A 21087-nucleotide genomic window follows, 5' to 3' on the forward strand; every position below is an offset into this window, starting at 1 on the left:
GATCCCACACTCACTCTGCAGGACTGTGGATGGATGCTTGACTCCTTCACCAGCAGACATTTATTGAGTGTTTCATGTGTGCCAGGCATTGTAGGAAGGCTAGAGATGCAAAGATGAATAAGATATTATCATCCTTAAAGCATCCACTGTCTAGGGTAGAGGCACCCACAGCAAGAGCTAATTAATAAATCAATATATTAAGGTCAGAGCAAGGCAGATGAGGAATAAGAAGGGCAAGAGAACTAGGCTTTATTGTATGGACAGGCAATTTGGTAGAAGCTTGTGGGGATGTTATGCTATTTGGTCTTCCCAGAAGTCCTCCCATGGTAAAATAGAAGGCACGGCTATCAGAATATCCCATCTCAGTGGTCAGAAGATCCCATGGGAGATGAAAGCATTGGCCCAGGACTCTGGGTCAGGCTTACCTGCTCAGCCAGCCAAGGCTGGAAAATGAGTCCTTACAAAGATCTAATCTGATTCTTTTTATTCCAAGCGTTTGCTTTCTCACTCTCTAAAAGAGAATATTCATTTGCTCCCCTGGCTCACTGATGAGAGCTTGATTTACAGGAGTCATGAAGAACTGCTTGAATATGCTTTTGAGGCTGGATATTTTGGGGGTGAAGGCAGTCTCACACTGAGATACCCGTTGGCAAAATAATTCACATACAGAACAGAAACAAATTGTTTTTTGGAATTAGGATTTTGTTTCATGGAGTATTCATCACATTTGAGGCTGTCTTATGCATTATTTCCTTGTCTCATTGCAGACCTATTATGAAGCAGCATTGGGTGTTGGAATTCTAACAAGAGCCACCATTTTAAGCAAAATTCATTAATTAGCACCATCATTAATGATGATGACAAAGTAGCCTTTTTCATTCATCTCTTTGGTCATTCATGCAATCACTCAACAAATGTTTCCTGAGCACTTAGCATGTATTAAGCACCATGCTCTGCTCCAGGCATATGGTAATAAGCAAAACAGACATGGTCCCTGCCCCAGAAGGAACTTGGAGTCTACAGAAAGGAGACAATAAACAAACCAAAAGACATATAATTAAATGCTTGCAATTGATATGTTGCATATCACATGCAAATGATACATGTTATGATTGATATGATATAAAAGTATAACATTGTACTTTGAGAATATAATGCAGGGAGACCTAACCTAATTAGAGTGTTTAAGGATGTTTTCCTCCAGGTAGCTGCCTTTAGGCTGGAAGATGAGTAGGTGTGAGTTAGGTAAGGGATGTGAAGAGTAGTCCAGGCAAAGAGAGTAGTGTGTGAGAAATTCCCAAAGCAGGAAGGAGCTTATATGAAAGACAGTCAGTATACCTGTTGAGTAATTAATAACCTGTAAATATAAGGCACTGTGATTGGCGCCCACCTTGAGCAAGGTGGGCTGGGGGGAATGAAATGCTCAAATTCTGTCCACCACTCAAGGCATAGCTTCAATAGCACATCCATCTACTGTGGGGAATGATGCATTACACAGTCTCCTACTTAGAGATTCACAATGCACATTAAGATATCAATGCCTTTGAGAAATCCTGTAACTGAGACATATATTTATCCCAGCATTTCCAAAACATATGAGATTACAGAAACATATAAGACACTGGTGTTCTAAAATGCACACTTAGGCCATTGTTCATCTAGGGGACTGAATTGTGCAGACTTGGATTGAATTCTGACGGTGATATTCAATAGCCAGGCATCTGTGGACAAATTTTTCAACTGCTCTGAGTCACAGAGGTCTCACTTATAAGATGGTGATGTCAATAGCCGTCTTGGAGGTTTTCTATAAGGATGAAATAAATAGCACATGTAAACTCTCTATTTTAATGCCTGGCACATAGTAGTTGTTCAGTAAACAATCAATTTCCTTCCTTCCATGGTAAACAAAACAGACTAGATCAAACTTTGGAGAATCTCTCCACCATAAGTCAGTCTGAGAGAAGAAAAATTTCCCAGAACTAAACAAAAGTGTCTCCAATTAAAAGGACTCATCAAATTCTGAGTGCAATGCATGCAAAAAGCCCTATATTGAATCACATCATCATAAAATTTCTAAACTCAAAGATAAAGAGAATGTCCTCAAGTTTCTAGAGAATGAAAGGTCACATAAAAAAAAAAAAAAACTTGGAATCAAATTGGCCTCAAACTTAGTGGTAAAACCAAAAGTTGGATGACAATGGAGAATTGCTCTTAATATTCTGAAAGAAAATCATTTTCAAACTAGAAATTTATACCTAGTCAAACTATCATGTAAGTTTAAGTGAGTAATTAGGTAATCAAAAACTGAAAAAAAAAATTTAACTTATACACCCTTCGTTAGCAAAGTAAATTTAAAATGAAATCACATCATTGAAAGCTATGGGCTGCAGGAAATGGAGAAACCAACACAAGAGAACCGTGGAAGCCCTTTCCCAGGATCCAAAGAAGACCCCATGGATCAGCTGTGCAGCCACCCTGGAAAGCAACCAGTTCAGACTAGAACAGGAAGACAGATGCTTTCAAAGGGATCTCCAGGAAAAAAAAATGGAATTGATATGTTTGAGTTTATAGAAACATTACTGATAGGTCAATGACAGAGATGTTACAACACGCAGAAGAAATTAGAGCCAGATTAGAGGAAAGTGTGCAAATGAAAAGACAAGTGTCTTTACGGAAAAAAAATATATACAAGAAAGGAGGCACAGCTTGGCTCTGCATGATATCCACAAAGTCGTAATAGACATATTTATGACTTAAGGATCACATTGTAACATAGCTATGCTGGTGGTGTGAAAGGGAAGTGAAGGCAGAGAGAGCCCATTCTCATCTGCCACCCAAGGAGTCAGTATTTAAAACTGATAAAGCAAAAAGTAGCCATATGAATGTAGTATTTAGCAATTTGGAGATCAATACCAGGAGCAACCACTGGAAGAGACAGAGTAAGGACAGAGATTCATGTTGTCTAAGGGGTGTATTTTACACTATTTGACTTTTTAAAATATTACTTTGATAAAAATGAAACTGAAAAAGAATACTAACGCTAACTATAGCTCTACCATAATTAAAGTCACAATTATGTAAAAATTATGTATATGTGTGGGCAAAGCCTGGAGGAGCACAGAGCAAATGAAAATAGTTTGATTTATGCAGATAATGATACCCAAAGATATTAAGACCCTAAGCACAGAAGTCAGACTCACCTATTGTAAGCCATCGACTGTGACACGGCACTTCTTTGATCCTTGCTTCCCTCTGCTGTAAGATGAGGATAAAATAAAACCCATTTCATAGGAGTGTCAGAGAATACACCTAAGTGCTTGGCACAGATTTAGGCCCATGTGATTACTAATAAATGTTAGCTCTTGTTAAAGGAGGAAGAAAGGAAGGAAGAGTGGGAAGAAGAAAGTGAGATTTTGTTCAGCCTAAATTGTGGAAGGAAATGCCGTCTACATAGCCTTCCAAGCAGCGTGTCTTCTGGGTAAGCTGTCCTCTTAGAAACCATCTACTTAAGGGGACCTTGTCAAGGTTGACAGGCTCAATTTAATATACATTAAAAAGAACTGAGCTTGTTTTCCCTGTTCTGAAAAGGCTGTCAGTGGCTGAGAGAGGGTCAGCTTCTCAGCAAGGTTAAAAGACTTGTTCAAGGAAAACACTCCCATGGTCCAGCGCCTCCCTAATCATTCCATTTGGTTTTTACAGCCTCCGAGTTCTCACTTAGAAAATGCTCCTTATCACGTATCTGCATCATTGCCGGCCCAGATCCCACCAGGTAAAAGTCATTCTCTGGGAATAATGAGGCCCTCCTAGGCTTCCCTCCCAGGACAGGTGTGCTGTCAGGCTGCCTTCTGTGGACTCGGGGTGACTAACAGGGACCAGGCGTTCAAGTACCAAGGAGCAGTGAATTCTGTGAATTTTATTGTGTTTATTTGTGTAAAGCAGACCACAAAGAGTAAAGATAAACCAAAGGAGTTTGGTACAGCAGAAAAACACAGAGAGTGGAAATATGTAGGTAATAAGATGTAAAGTCAGGATTCAGGACCAGATTTGTTTGACTCCAAATCCTATGCTTATCTCCAAATCCCACTCCACCTGGCCTTCAAGCAGGGAATCAAGCAGCGTGGATAAATGGAAGGAATTTCTACGATTGATCCCAGTTTTTCACTTGCTAGTTCTGCAAGCTTGGACAAGACCTTTGATACCCCTGACTCACAGAGTCATCATTTGCAAACATGGGGGAATCACAGAGTTGGCCGTTGCCTTGGTGACCTCATGTCAGACTCACCAAAGTAGGTCTGACATGTACAGAAGCTAAGAGTAGGGAATGGTGGGTGGTACCAGCCAAAGAGCGGATAATGGCAGCCCTCTTCCTAGGCCTTGAATTGGCTCAGGCCTGCCCCACGCCATGCCAAGGAGAGCCAGGCACATCAGAACTGGTCACTGGCAGCAAGCCTGAGCTCACCTGGAACCACCCTCCTGCTGACTAGCGTTAATGTGCACCTCACTGCACACATTTCCCCGGCTCTTCCATTCCCTGGCCCCGTGCCCTGGTTCCCTATGGTGTCTTCTCTCCTCATTGCCAAGTCCACTCTCTCCCTTCTCTCACTATCTGATGCTCCACTCTGCACAGCCCCTACAACTCTAAGGCAAGTTGAAGACATTTCTCTGGCCTATTTGGCAAGTTACAGCCCAGGCCAGAGGACTGGAGCACAGTCCCAGGCCCCAGGTATAGGTCAAAGGATCCTTCATTCTTAGGCTGCTCTTCGCTGCCCTTTGGGGTTTCGTGGCTCAACCTCAGTGTCTCCTGCCAACCTTGCAGCTTAAATTATGTTGAAAAGAAGTTTTCTTGCCTGGGGCCCCTTTTTTGTTTTCAAAGTGACAACTGTATGACCAGTTCTTGATCAAAGTTTGGTGAGAATGGGTAGGGAGGAAGAAAAGTGGAGGATGATTTCAGGAGGAAGGATGGAGATGAGAGAGAGGGGGAATGGAGGATGAGGAATGTGGAAGGAGAAGGCAGGGAGGGGGCAAGGAGGAAGGCCAGGCAGAGGGGTGTCATCGCCTTGTGTGGCAGTCTCTGTGCCTGGAGCCTGGAGTTCTGCATGACACTGAGACATAATGCAACAGTCTCTGGCTTCAGCTCAGACCTAAAATACAACCCTGTGCTGTCAGTCACTCACGGAAGTCTTGTACCCTCTGCACCTCACTGTCCTTGCCTGGAGAGCAGGAGTCCCACCAGCATCTGCCGTGCAGGGGTGTTTTGAAGATTCAAGTTAAGGCATGAAGAGCAGGGACACAGTGTCCAGACAGAGGAAGTGCTCAGTAAACGTTTGTCACTGTGAGGGTGATTAGCCCCAAAGGCCAAGGCCACGGCATTGATTACAGGACACTGGCTTTCCGAGACCCCACCATGCTGCTGTTACATTTACTGCTGCTGGGAGCAGCAGGATTTCCACGGGCCCTGCTCACTGTTTCCCCTTGGGGACACGCTCTGCCCTCCAAGCAACTTTCCCCCTTTGCATAACTTCTTTTCATTAGTTTTGTTGCAGTTGCTCAGAGAGGAAACATGTTTTTAAAAAATCATGCAGGCTTCTGAATTAGTACTTGAAAGCAGTCATAAACTCATTAGCCAAACCATCAGAGGAAGCGTCACCAGCTCAGAGGACAGGATCTTACCCCATCTGCATTCCATCAGTGTGTACACACAAATGTGTGCTGGGGGCAGGGGGCCCAGGGCTGCCCTCGAGACCACAAGCACGTCCACAGGTAGATGTGACATCAGTGACTTTGCTCACCCCCATCCTCCGAGGAACCCTTCAAATTCCTAGCTCCGGTGTGCAATTAAGTACGTTAGATCAGCTGCTGTAATTGAGTTCAGTTCAATTTCTCACTTCAGACTTACAAAATTATGTGAAGGAAAGATTCACATGCCTTTCTAATCAGCCCGAGTTGACAGGAGAAAGGAAAAAAAAAAAAAAGAAAACTTCTGATCACTCAACCATTAAAGAAATGCTGGCGACAGTGCCAGTCTAATTACTAGGTTACTATGAGCTCCTGGTATTTTTAAAAGACAACACCCTGAGTCATGGGCTCCATACCTCAGAAATCAGTGGCTTCTCCCCTTGGCCTCCGTGGCCTCTGCACGGGCTGCTTGGGGTCCAGTCTGGCCCCTGAGTGGGCAGCACGTCCTGATGCTCAGTGGCAGTGGCTGTGACCCCCCTCCATGAGCTCCCGCCACAAGGTGCAAAGTATTTTATTATCAGCAGCTCCTTCCCTCCTTAGGACCTCGGCTAGTGGTGGGCATCTAAAATACAGAGTTCATAATAGCACTATTCATAACAGCCAGAGGGTGGAAACGACCCAAGCGTCCATCAACAAATGAATAGATAAATTGTGAGACAGCTCGCTCTCTCTCTCTCTCTCTTTCATACACACACACACAGACAAAATGGAACATTATTCAGCCATAAAGAGGAATGCAATTCTGATACACGCTAAAACAGTAAGTGAAATAAGCCAGAAACAAAAGTTCAAATATTGTATGATTCCACTTATATGAAACATCTAAGTTAGATAAATTTATAAAGACAGAAGGTAGATTAGAGTTTACCAGAGGCTGGGAGGAGGGAGAAATGAGAAATTATTGTTTAATAGGTTCCGACTTTTTGTTCGGGGTGATGAAAGAATTTTGGAAATAGTCGTGAGAGTCACACAATATTGTGGATGTAATTAATAGCACTGAATTGTACACTTAAAAAGGGTTTATATGGCACATTTTATGTTATACATATTTTACCACAATAAAAGAAAAACATATTTAAAAAGTATTAGGGAAGAAACTGAAGTTTGGTTAAGCCACCGGGTCAGTAAATATTCAGTTGACTGCCAGCGGCAGAAAAGCCAGCCCGGCTGATTTATGAAAAGAGGAAATTCACTGGTTCAAGTACACAGAGTGTTCCAGGGGCAGGCTGGGTTCAGGGCTGTGCCAGGTCTTTCCCCCTGGCCCTGCCAGACCTTCATGCCAGCCGCCGTCTGCGGCTCCTCAGCAGGGCTCCTGCAGCCTCCGGCTTCTGCTGGGTCTGGCCAACAGGCAACGCCGACAGCAGTGTGGAGCAGGAGCTAACTGAAATCTGGGCAGTTATTCCCCGGGCTCCCTCCCCACAGGGTCACGTCTGGCTGGCTACGTCCCTCAATCCAAAGTCACTGTTGATCATCTCTACCTGGGGAAAAGCAGCGAGGGAAAGAGCCATGAAAACCTGCCCAGACGAGGTGACATCTTGGCTGAGTTCTGATAGCATCTCCAGACTTGTGTGTAGTTAGAAGAGCGAAGAGCCCTAAAACCTGGATTCACATCTCAGCCGTGTCACCAAGGCACTTGGACCCTCATCAAGTTATATAATACTAACATATGGACCCCATCAGTAAAACGGGGCACCCCTTCAGGAGTCATTTCTTGAACACTACCACTCCTGAACTGTATTGTCTCCCCCTCAGTGTCACACAGTACCCTGTGTGACCCTCATCAGAGCACAATTCATCTGTCATTAAATGAATATTCAGTAGGCACTGACCACATGCCGGGGAGGATGAATGAAACTCTCACGCTGGCTGCGCTACCATTACCTGCCGCCTCCCCTGTGCTGGCCATCCCTGCCCCCCCCCACTGCACCCCGAGGGGCTCCAGGGTACAGAGCATGTCATGTGACTCCCCAGCGCCTCCCATAGAGCCCCAGAAATGTCATTTAGAATGAATCAGTGAATACATGAATGAAAGAGTTAATGCATGAGCTAAATGATCTCTAAGGTCTCTCCCATACATAAAATGCCACAAAATTCTTTAAGTGGTAAAGCACAGAAGGTCCATGTGGGGGACCTGGGAACACAAAGTGGTGCCTGACTTGAGCCTGGAAAGGCTTCCTAGAGAATGTGGTTCTGTAGCTTTCAGACGGTCACCTACCACCAGACAGCACCTTTGTCCAGACTTTAAATACAGGGCTCTTCTGGTTTGGCTGTTGCTAGAGCCAACGGCCTTCGGCCTTTAGGACAACCTTACAGACTCCTGGGCCCAACAGAGGTCCATCCAGAGCATTCATAATTTCAAGGGAGAAAATAGCTCTTTAGGTCTTTTTTATTTTATCCTCTTTTTTAATTATAAAAAAAATTACATGATCATCATTAAAAAATTGGAAAATCCAAGCAAATTTCTTCCCATCTGAGAGTTCAACTACTATTAACATGTTGGTATATTTCCTTCCAGGATATTTCGTAAGCACGTTTTTTATCTTTATATAATATTATTGATAATTTTTTTTTCTAAAATTTGTTCTGCTTGATTTTGCTTAACATTACATTATAAGCACTTAACCATGCCATGAAAATGCCTTCATAAACATCATTTTAAATTGCTATCGAATGTTCCATTTTGTACAGATGAGTCACAGTTTGTATAACCAATCCCAGATCAGACATTTAAATTATTTCCAATACTCGTTACCGTAATAAGCAGCCCTGTGATAAACATGCTTGTGCCTAGAGCTTTATTTGCATTTCTGATCAGGTCCTTAGGATGGATTTGTCAAAGTGGAATTATTGGGTCAAATGGCATGAATGATTTTCAGGCGCTTGCTATTCAAGGTCGGGTTATTTTCTGAGTGATATTGCCACAGTGTGGACGCTACCAAAAGAGCATGTGATCCCTCTACACTGGTCACATTGTCTTTATTTTCTCTCTCTCTCCTCTTCTTAACTGAATCTGTTTACCCTGTTACCCCTTTCTCTTCATCAAAAGCTGTCTTGTAGACCAGGGAAACCTGGGGCAGGAGTGGAAGGGAGGCTGCATCGGTTGCATTTAGACCCTTCTCCTTCCATCCAGCAGGGAAAGCAAAGCCACCTCAGGCCCTGGAATTTTAATTAGCCTCCTAGCAGCAGGAATCCGGTCCCTAAAGTTAGTCATTGCTCTGAGCTCAGTGCCAATCCCCCATAAGAAAGAGAGAGAGAGAGAGAGAGAGACTGTTGAGGTGATTTACAGTAGCTGTGTTTGATTATGCGTGTAAGAAATGGTCTGAGGAATGTGGAGTGGTGGTCACCTTCTGGATAGGAAGCCCACAGGCCTTCGCATTAGCTCAGGAGCAGGGGACAAAGGAGCCCAGTGGACATACAGAAAATTATGCAGCTGGCCTTCCAAGGGCCTGCATCAGATATCTCTGTGACACATGACTGAGTTCAGCTCTAGGCACAGGCCTGCAGAGTCAAGGACCAGGAGAGGCCAGCTCATATCTAGCGCAGACAAACACATTTGATCAGAGAGTCTTGAGTCTAGAAATCTCAGCCAAGAGAAGCAGATTAAAAGGAAGACAGGAGGCTGCTGGAACCATAAACTACCAGGGAAGACACTTCTGTTATAAATGAGAACAGGACTCTGGGAAGGAATATGTCCTGCCCAAGGATAGCAAACATTCCATGGCAGGGGCACGCTGGGAACTAGGTACCCTGACTCCCACCCCATGTTCTTTCTGTGCTAATGTCCTGTCTATATTGTGTTTAGAGGATGTTGGAGGATTGGGTTCTTGTGGAAAAACAGCTGTAACAAATGACGAGTTGTCTGGACAGAACAGTACCCAAGGGATGCCATGTTCCTCAGCGGGTTAGACCCTCCCTTCCCTACTCCAAGTTACTTTGTCCAGCAGAGAAGCAAGACTTTTTGCACATATGGGGTTATGTTTCTGAAATGCAATGCCCTGAACCCCACAGTCTGTGAGGTTCTCCCTCCATCCCCGAGTCAGACACATGCTTCTGGAAGGAGGGCGTACCCCACCTAGACCAGGCAACAGCTGGCTGAGATTTCTTCTAAAGAACTTTACAGCAGAGTGGAATACGCTTTGTGAAAAGTTACCACAGAGACTGGCAGACCCAAGGGGACTGGCACATTGATCCGAGAGGGAAGGACAAGGGTGACCAAGCCCAGGCTCTACCCCTTCGTAGCTACTCACTGTTTCTAGCCTCAGTTTCCTCAGAGAGGACACCACTTCTGTGTGTTTCTCAGGAGTCACTGTTGGGATCAGCTGAGATAATGTGTGTGAAAACCCTTTGTAGGCTCCAAAACACTCCGCAAACATAGGCCAGGCGTGTGCTTGAGTGAGCAGGTGTGGGAGTTGGGAGAGCAACAGTGGCAGGTAAACAGTGCTGTCGGCCGCCCCGCCCTCTCCTGCCCCGGAGATCTCGGCAACTTCCGGGGCTGTCTCTTGGCAGCTGATTCCCTTAGATCTGTGGTTTCCAACTATTTTTTCGAAGCACAGAATCCTTATTTGTAAAGAAATATTTCATGGTCCCCAAAGTATGAAACTGATAACAGTAGTATCGCTTTGGTTAGATGAGGACTGGAAGGTGGGGAGATGAGACAAAGCCATGTCTTTATTTTTGATTCCTTAGGTATCAACTCACAAAAAATGAAATATTTGTCCATATATTCTGAAGACACTTACAAACACCCCTAGATACTTGGGTTCTGGCTGGTTCTGGCTGGCCTGTGTCTTCCTCCCACCTCTGAGGGATCTGGGAGGGGTCCCTGCTAACTCTGGATATTTCCACTTAAGGTAAAGTAAGATGACCTTTGCTAGCCTGTGAGGTCTTCTTTGATACTTTAAACAAGTTAATGTTTTAGCACTCGTCCATTTAGTCATCTAATCATTTGAGGGTAAGAGATTAGAAAGACTCATTAGGAGTAGCCCATATTCTCATCCATAGTACAGGGAGGTTGGCTTATTAAAGAATTTAGTGTTTGAATTTAAATGAATCTGGTTCCAGGTTTGTCTCCCCTCCTTATTGTCTGGCTAATCCTGACGAGATTAGGCTAACCCTAATCTCTTGATTGCTCCTGGCCTTGGTTTCCTCACTTGTGAAGTGCATGCCTCCCAGGGCTGCCTGTTATGAAAGACAGTGCAGCCCCCAACCACCCAGCCACATCTCAGGGAAAGCTCTGAGAAGGCAGCCTGAGTGACGACATGTTTGTTTGTTTTGTTAATGTCCATCTCACCAATGAAACTGTAAAGTGCTTGAAGACAGGGACTAGATGTGGTTCGTTCATCACTGTATCCCAGGAACCTTGCATAGCCCTGGCATATAATATGCTCCATATATGTTGAAGGAATGAATGAAGGGCTTAGAATGATCTGAGCACTATGCTACACACTTTTGCATGCATCAGCTGAGTCCGTTCTTGAATACCTACCTCATAATTACTGTTCTTTACAGATGAGGAAACCAGAACTCATAGAGGTTAAATAAACCCTCCTAGTTCACATAGCTGGTAAGAGGCTGAACCCCGGTCTGATGCTCTGCTTTGGCCGTCACACATAACCACCTCTAGCAGGAGCCCTGCAGGGGACTGTGCACTGAGCCAGTGCTTACATGGTCTTCTCTAGTGCTTAGAGAAGGACAGAGGTGGACCATCATGTTCAAAGCAGAAAAGACAAGCTGGAAAAAAATAAGCAGAGGTCTGAAGAGACTATCCTGTGGTCCAGGTGCTCTGTGGAGTATGGCGCCCGACAGAGGTTGGCGTCAGTTCACGGAAGGCATGCCCACCAAGCTGAGGGCATGCAATTCGTCTAAGGGCATTAAGAAGCCCCTGAAAGGTTTTAATGAGGACACTAGCACCACCAGACTTGGAAAGAGCACTCTGACCACAGAGCGGAGGATACGGAGGCAATGGAGAGAATGTACACTGGGGACCTCCTAGGTTAACATAAGGCTCTCAAGTCAAGATTCCCCTCTGCCAACTGTCACCTACTACCGAAGCCTCCTGAGCTTGGATAAGTGATTTCCCATCTCTGAGTCTCAGTCTTATGCTCTGTACTGTATCTAGCTCACGGGGCTGCTGTGAGGGGTGGATGGCCTGCGGTATATTCTGCACCCAACGTGCCTTGGGTGGTTTGCATTATGTAAGTAGATGTGGAGAGAGAGGATAGGTAGTGGAAGCATTTCAGAAGTAGAACTACAAAATGTAGCTACTGCTTGGAGGTAAGAGATAAAAGAAAGAGAGATCTTCAAAGGGTCTTGACTGTCAGCAAGAAGTGGTGACGCTATCGAGGAGGATGTGGACTTAGATACCCCCTGCCCTGCCAGCACCCTGAGCCAGACTGCTCCCGTGTCAGACAGCAAGCTTGTGCTGCTGCCCCAGGGCCATGTGTCAGAGAGCATGCTTGTCCTGCTGCCCCAGGGCCATGTGCGGGGTATTTTGAACCACTACTTAATTCTCCCTCCAGATCAGGAATTATGTTTTGGATTTCTAAAATAATATTGAGAAAATGAAGAAAACCCTTATGTTATTTCTCTACTCCTTTTTATAATGATTATTAATCATAACTAATATTTGTATAGTACATTCCAGTTTACAGAACATTTTCATCTATATTGTTGCATCAGAGATAAAAGAAAATTCATCAAATGTAACTGGCTTATTGAGGAGCCTGAACTCAGCAGGGCACAAATACAAACAGGTTTTATTTTTTCTCTAATCACCACCTTCCACCATGTTGTCAGATCTCCCCTTCTCACCACTTAATGACATCTGAGGCATATTCCATACTTTTTGGGTCTCTTTTGGGTCTAAAAATGCCCAGCCTCATTTGAAACTTCAATTTCATATCCTGTTTAACACTCAAGCTCATCCTTTCCCCACGAAGGCTTGGCACTCTGTGGCTAAGCAACTTGTCATGTTGGCAGAGAGGAGGTGAGCATGCCCATAACTTAACGCAGGGAATGGAAGATGGGAGGAAACAAGTTGAGCTTCTCAAGCTAGCACAGTGTCCTCTGGATGCCCAGTGTCCAAACACTGGCACAGGGGTCTAGTAGGGGTAGCTGTCTGATGAGGCAGGAAGCCCACACCTTGGCCAACCTCCTCCTGACCTGCCCTCCTGCCTCAGGTCTCATCCAATGTGGTCCATCCATGTCCCCTTTCAGCCAGAGTTCTCACTCCTGCCAGCCAGTCCTCTTGGACAAGGCATCCTAGAGGGCTCCAGATTGGCTACTTTCCATGGTGGACCCTTGACTCTCAGGAACTCACCACCCCCTTGCCATTGCACACGCTGGGAGTACAGACTGTCCACCTGCTAACCCCCCACTCTGTGCTGGCATCTCTCTCCAACTGTCTGCTCCCCTGCTCAGATAGGCATGCCATGCACCAGTGGATTCACTCAGAAACAGACATCCAGCGAGGGAATGGGAAACCTGTTTCCCCCTTCTGCCCACGCCCCCAGTCTTGTCAGATGATTCTCTCACCTGTGCAGCAGGTAGCCTAATGACACAATTGAAGGATTTCTCCCTGTCTCCCTAATCTTCTTTTTAAACAGCTTACAGGATGAGTTGAGGAGGAGGTCAAGGCTGGGGTGTGTGGCCACTGAGCATTTGCCTTAGAACGTGGTACTCCTCAGCCCTTCATTCCCAGCTCTGGGTTCCGGTAGCCAATTCCTTGCTCTCCATTCAGCTACCCAGGCAGTCAGTTTGTGCTTGTTCCCCATCTCCCATCCCCACTTCTAAGGTGGGAGGATTCCAGTTTATAGTGTTAGCTCCAGGGCCCCCTTTTTTGGGGCACAGCCAGTGAAGATAGGAATGGGAAGAGAGAAAGGCCAGAGAGCTTGCACAGGCTGGTGTTTATGAGAGGCTGGGCACAATTGTACCCAGAAGGAGAAAATCTTGGAGAAATGGTGCAAGTGAAAGATACTGAGAAATAGAATGATGGAGAAAGAAACGTGTTCATAAAGTTTGTTGTAGGTTGTAAATATAGTCTACACTTAAAATATTTGAGAGAGTATTTGGTAGTTAAATTGCTTGGCAAATACTTTGAATGCCATCTGAAAATATGACATGGAAATGGGGTTGGGTTTCAGGCAAGTTGCATTATCTGTCACAAGTCATAACTCTGGAAAGTTGGTGTTATCATTCCCGTCTATAAAATGTGGAAACTGAGGCATGAAGAGCTTAAGAGAATTCCCCAGAATCATAAGTTAAAAAGTAGATCCCACACTCAAACTCTAGTGTTGCTCTAACTTTAACTACCCAAACCTGTCTATTATAAAATACTGTCACTATAAAATATTGAAGAGAACACTGCGACCTCTTATAAATTTTATCAAAATCCAAATGATGTAAGGGAAATGCTTCTAGAAATGGTAATTTCTAGAAAGAATTTCTACAGGCTGCTGTTAGGGATCCCCAAAAATCCATTTCTATGAGCTGAAGTTGGGGATACCCTGAAAGCCCCAGGCAGTCAGCACCCCTCCTAAGGACGGCCCCTGTTCCACTGCACAGCCACTGGTCATCTGAGCCCAGAGAGCTCAGTCACAGTCACCATGGCCAGGCCTCTGCCTCTGGCAGGCCCACCCAGGAGCCTTCCAGGGAAATAAGCAGGCATTCCATGGACAAGTGGGATCTCAGACTCCATCTCCAAATACAGGCCCCTGGAGCATGAGAGCAGACTCTGGTCTTGAATTTCACACCACGCCACAATGGGAGCCAGTAGAGAAAATAGAATACAGCAGCTTTCCAAGATATTAAGCAATCAAGAGCTCAACAAGGTGGCTGAGCTGAAAGGAGTCATTAAGAACTGCAGCCCTGACCCAGAATTCACGGTCCATTATTAGAGGCTGTGTCGATGTTCCTTGGCCGGCAGGGCCCTCCTCCACGCCTCCATAGAGGTTGTGCCTCCAAAATGCTTCTGTAGCTTGGCCTAAACACCGTCACACTCTGGGCCGGAGAACATTCTAATGCAATGTTTGAGTCTTGTCTCAGTGTTGAAGAAACATCAATGTTCATACAGTTTCATCCAGTCCTGCTTTTTTTCTGGCTTTCATTTCTAATGCAAACAACAAAAGTACCTGGCTATGTACTATACATACACATATTTGAAATATATGTTGATGTTAATATGTATACCCCATTAAAGGTATACTGCTTCCTATAGTTGTTATTTTTTTGTTTGTTTTCTTTTTTATTGGATCTACTATGTTCCACGCACTTTAGTATATCTCATTTGATCTTTAGAATAGCCTTGGGTGTCAGGAATGTGATTCCTAAAGTATAAATAGAAGATTTAGGAACCATAGTGCACTGTAACCTTTCTCAGGCCTCTTATTCTAACACCGTGAGATTGATGCTCTAATGGAGACGTGAGATGTGGATACAGCAGCCTCCCGTGTGACAGCACTTTGCAATTGATGCAGCTCCAGTATCCAACATCCAGCTGCACAGGTCAGGTAGACGGAGACCATGAGGAAGGGCCAAAATGTTTGGTCCCCACTTGATCTATGAAATCAGATGGACAAGCATGGCATTTCTATGGTTTGTTTGAGCACAGTCAAAGCCAAAGGGAAAAAAAAGCAGAAAAGGGACCAAGAACCCAAGAGAAGACATATTCTCGATGCTTTGTTCCACGTTCATCAGAACTGGGTAGAAATAGCAATAAAACAACAGCCCTTTAACTTGGCAGGGCACTGTGCAATTTTCTCATGTATTTCCATATCCATGATGCATTCAGTGCTTCAAATTTCTCCTGGAACAAAAAGAAACAAAAAAGCAAGGCAAGATTATTAGCTCCATTGTACATTTGTGTCTTGGAGACCTAAATAAATGACTTGCCCAGGATCACACACCGAATGGTAGAGCTGGAAGTGAATGTTGTGCTGTCCCCTTTGTCATTGGGTTGTTTTTTGTTTTGTTTGTTTTTTTTCCTATTATGATAAATAAATCTGCTCGTATCATTCTTCAGCTGAAAACCTTCCATTATCTCAGAAAAATTGCTAAATTCAGGGATTCATGATCCCTAAAGACCTGTCATATTCTGCCACTTGCCTCAAACCTGCCTAATCCACGTTCCGGAGTTTGCTGACAGTGCATGGCTCCCCAGATTCATCGTGCTGTTTCACCCCACCAGACCTTCACATCTCATATTCCTCTGCCTGGGAGGACCCCTCACTACCGGTGTCCCCAGGCTGCCTGGGACGCCCCTGCACCAGATCACTCCTCTCCTCTTCCAGGCAGCCTTTTCCGTTCCCTTCAGTGGTGCCACTACTAGGAGCTGTTTTGTTCTTACAGTATTTTTTCCATATTTGAGCGAAATGTATCTGCCTGTAGCTTTCTTTCATCTGTCTCTTGGGGAAACATCTACAGTAAGTCTGTACCCTCTTTCCCCAACATGTTTCAATAGTTGGAGACCCCAGTATTGTCTGCCCCAAGTTTCTCTTCCTAAGATTAGACATTTTATCCGCTTTCAACTGGATGCAGGACGTGGATTCAAGTCTCTCATCATCCCGATCAATCTTCAGGGCACATACTAAACTATTGTAGCATTTGTGCAGAAGGGAACAGAATATTCCAGTTGTGACCTGATCAGTATGCAATGTTGGAACCAATATGGAGCCGGTCTGTGTTGAGCTGCATCTGGCATTTTGCCAGCCGCTTTATCACCATTATTTCATTTGAATCCTCCTTAATAATGTAATGGTGTTATTATCTCCCATTTACCTAAATGGAAACTGAAGCTCAGAAAAGTTAAATGACTTGCCCAAAGACACACAGCTGGTAGGTAGAAGAACAGGAATCCTTGATCTGATCAACAACAAACTCATATTCTTTCTACTACATTGTCAGGATCACTCTTTCTCTAGAAATTGCACTTCAATTAATTCAGCCGCACGAGGGAGTCAAATATAAAAGCCACAGCCTAATTTTCTGCTCTGCCAAGTGTCTCACAATCATCTTGAAATTCCTAGAATCCAGATTATTTTAAGGTTTGTGAAGGTCAAAACTGTGATCTCAGTTCCCCTCTTCAAGAAAATTAAAATAATTTGTGTTTCCCATCTCATCTTCTCCTTTGCATCTCTATTATTGTGCCAGTTGCTGAACAAACATGCCAGCTAAAATAGTCACATCTTCAGCAGTTTCCATCTGCTTTATTGGTTTCTTTAAATAAAATATTACTGTGATGAATAATACCATATAATTGTAAAGGGTAAATGTGCGTATCCCAGCTCAGATATTGCCGCTTTGAGTGGCTTCCCAGAGTGCCTTGATGGGGACTGCGGACCTCGATGGCTCTCAGACACGCCATGAAAAGTCACTTGGACGGGCCCCTCAGTCTACCTCTCAGCCGCACTGAACACCAACATCAGTGTCCCCTGCTGTCTGTTATAGCTGACACTGTCCGAGGACTCCAATGATAAGGCATGTGTGTGACAGTGTCCAGGCACTTCCCAGGGCACCACAGCCACCCAATTAAAGCTGAATGGGTGGGCTGAGTAAGAAAGTAATTAAATATACGTGTGAGTGGGTAGAAGGATAGATGAGAGGATGAATGGATGGACAGTTAGGTGGTTGGATAAATAAGTGGAGAGATGAAGAGAAAGACAGAATGAATCATAATTGAAAGAAGAAAGAGAGGAAGGGAGAAGAGAAGGGAAAGAGGGAGGAATGGAGATTCAGACCAAAGTCATAACATCCATGAAACTTGCCACTTAGGCTATAGAATTTTAAAAGGCCGTGAGATAACAGTAATAATAATAGAAAACTGAGTATTTACTATGCCCTAGGCAATGTGCAAGCGTGTTACAAAATTAATCTCATTTACACTTCACAAGTATCGTTATTACTCATGTGTAAATCTAGATGCAAAAACTGATAGCATAGGCCACAATACAGTTCCCTCTTCATATCCACTCTGATCCAGCTCTGTCATCTGGGGTCACACAGACCAAGTACACCCCCTCTTCCCATTATTCCAATACTTGAATTAAAGTCAATGGACATTTACTGAGGTCTCACACTGTTAAAGGAATTACGTTTGATGCTAGAGACTTAGGGGTGAATAATACCTACTCCTGTCCATCAGGGAACTCATGGTAGGGCAGGAGAGAGAGATAAATAAGCAAATTCATAGATCACAGTGTGATCTGTTAAATAGCAACAAGCCAAACATGCTTAGAGTTTCAAGAGAAGATGTGAAGGTTGACACTGTGAGTGGCCAGTAATCATACACCTACCCCTGGGCTTCCTTTCCTAAGAGTAACTTCTCATTTCTTCTTACCTACCATTTTCCAGTCCCCTAACAACCTAGCCACCATCCTCTGGGTAGCTCTAGTTTATGTTTGTCCTTCTCAGGATGTGATTCCCAGAAAACTCTGAATGGGGAGAAGAAAGGATGGTATAGACAAGAGAAACATCTCCTGCCCCATCTCCTATCTCTTTTACTGGAATCAAATGGTTAACCAAAGAAAATCAAAGGGATCTAAATGCTCCTAGATCATATGCTCATTTGGTCTGTGCATGTGCTATTGGCCTCAGTGACCAGCTGTCTCCACTCTACTTTGCTAGGAAACAGTAACAGCAAATAATAATATCACAGGATTACAAGCATGCAGTCTGCAGCCCATCTTTGCCCATCCATTTTGTCCATTTCTATTTTAAATATGATTTCCTTTCTTGATTTCTAACCCAAATATAACTTAATGAAATGTTTTACCTTCATATCAATACCAAATAAATTCACTCTACCCTGTAATGATGAATTTCTAACAATGGCACATTTTTGGAAAATGTAAAGATTGACCATGCATCCCCAATTAGTTGGTGATAACTGAAGTCTACATCTGCACTTTTCCACATTCCTGGATAAGGTGAAATTAAAGGCACCATTGGCTCAGTGCGAATGATATCAGATGTCATATTTTCTCATACTTAATTCATGGGGTCATGTACTCATAAAAGGGTATAGTGAGTCATCTCTTGAAACATGAACTTTAAACAGTACAGTAGTAACGTTCCTCCCTTGTCTGTGTTCCCTGTGAATCCTTCAAGGCCCAGCCTAATCCTTCCTCCTCGCTCAAGTTCTCCTGGACCAGTGCTTCTCACAGTGTAGTCCCCACACCAGCAGCATCAGCACCTCCTGCAAACTTGTCAGAAATGCAAATTCTCAAGCCCTATTGAATCAGAAACTCTGGAAGTGGGGCCCAGGTGGGGCCCAGTAATCAGCATGTTAGTAAATTTTCCAGGTGATGCTGATGCATGTTAATGTTTGAAAGCCATTGCCCTAGAGTACTGGGCCCTTGGGCAGTAATCGGTTCAGTTCTAACCACAAACTTTATAGAGAACCTACTGTGAGGCAAGTCCTGAACTAGGCACTGGAGACACAGAGCTAAATAAAACACTGAACATGTCTTTAAGGAACTAACAGTCCAGTAGAACTACTAATATATCTAACTAAGCAAAGAGACAGAATAGTGTAGTCACATGCTGCTTGGCCAAAGCTGGGCACTAGAATCACCTGTGGAGTTTAAAAAAGATTACATGTCTGGCCGGGCGCGGTGGCTCACGCCTGTAATCCTAGCCCTCTGGGAGGCCGAGGCGGGTGGATCGCTCGAGGTCAGGAGTTCGAGACCAGCCTGAGCAAGAGCGAGACCCCGTCTCAACTAAAAATAGAAAGAAATTATCTGGCCAACTAAAAATATACATAGAAAAAAATTAGCCGGGCATGGTGGCGCATGCCTGTAGTCCCAGCTACTGGGGAGGCTGAGGCAGTAGGATTGCTTAAGCCCAGGAGTTTGAGATTGCTGTGAGCTGGGCTAATGCCACGGCACTCACTCTAGCCAGGGCAACAGAGCGAGACTCTGTCTCAAAAAAAAAAAAAAGATTACATGTCCAGAGAATCAGATTTAGGAAGTCTAGGATGAATTCCAAGAAATCTCACCCTGCTTGAGAACACTTTTGTAAAGAGCACAGGTCTGAAGTCAGACTATGTGGAATGGAAACCTTACCTCTGCCAGTTGTTAGCCACGTGATCTTGGGGAAATTGCCATGCTGCCCAGCAAGCGGGTGGTGTAGGGATTGCAAGCACGCACTCTGAAGCCTGATTGCCTGGGCTCGAATCCCAGCTGTACCACATGCTAATTGTGTGACCTTGACCAAGTTACTGAAATTCTCTATGCATCAGTCTTCCTATCTGGAAGATAGAGTTACTTCATAAACTTATTGTAAGGATTGAGTCAGTTATGTGTATAAAAGGCTCAGAACAGTAATACAAGCTATACAGGTTTGGTGGTGGTGGTGATGGTGATGATGATGATGATGATGATGATGATATATCTCAAATGGAAAATGAAATAATAGCACCTGAATTGCAGGTTTGTTGGAGCAATATTAAATGAGAAAATGCAAAAATAAGGAATATTTACTTGGAACATGCTCACTGTATTTCTATCTTAGGGTTTACTTTGCTTTGTTTTTCCTCCTTTAAGCATACATCTTCTTCTGAAAATTTGCAGTGAGGAGAGTGGCTGGTCAAGACTCAGGTATCCCTGGATCTCCTAGCCAAAGGGCATAACAGTAACATCTTAATATTTCCCTTTAATACTATTCACCCTCCCCATGATTTTTGACTTCTGACTGTACTATGTATACTGTATCTCCCGAGCCGTGGCAATTCAATTGCAAGCACTTGCTTTTGAGGCATAGTCTGCCCACACTTCCCAAGCTTTATCGTGCATGTGGATCACCTAGAGAGCTTGCAGATTCTGACTCAGTAGCTCCCAGGTGCTGCTGGTCTACAACCCACATATGCACTAGCAAATCTGTGGTCAGTTCCCACCAGGCCTCTCTACACAGTTTCTTAATGCCCTCAAAACTTCCACAAGTGCCATCCCAAATGTTGTCAGACTATCCTCTTGAAGGTATCCCAGCTTCAGCAGCAAGCTCCAGAATAGAGCCCCGGAGGAAGCACTGGACTAAGAGGCAGGAGGCCTGATTTCAAGCTCTGCTTCTCCTCCCCACAAGCCATGTGACCTTGGGAAAGTTACAACCCTTCTGATTGTTTCCGAGATTTCCCCACCATACCCCCTTCACATCCCTCATGAGGTGTTGTGAAAGTCAAACAAAGTATCACATGTGAAAGCACTTTGAGAAAGGCACAGTACAAAAGATCTTTGCCAAGCTATGAAGATGCATGCACTATTTCCTTATCAGTCCTCTGAATCAGAAACCTGAGGCATAAACTCCCCTCCTTTCTCACACTCCATCCACTCTTGGACTTGGACTTCTCTTTATTGGTCTGCA

Source organism: Lemur catta, chromosome 7 (genome assembly GCF_020740605.2).
Source record: "Lemur catta isolate mLemCat1 chromosome 7, mLemCat1.pri, whole genome shotgun sequence".
NCBI classification, from domain to species: domain Eukaryota; kingdom Metazoa; phylum Chordata; class Mammalia; order Primates; family Lemuridae; genus Lemur; species Lemur catta.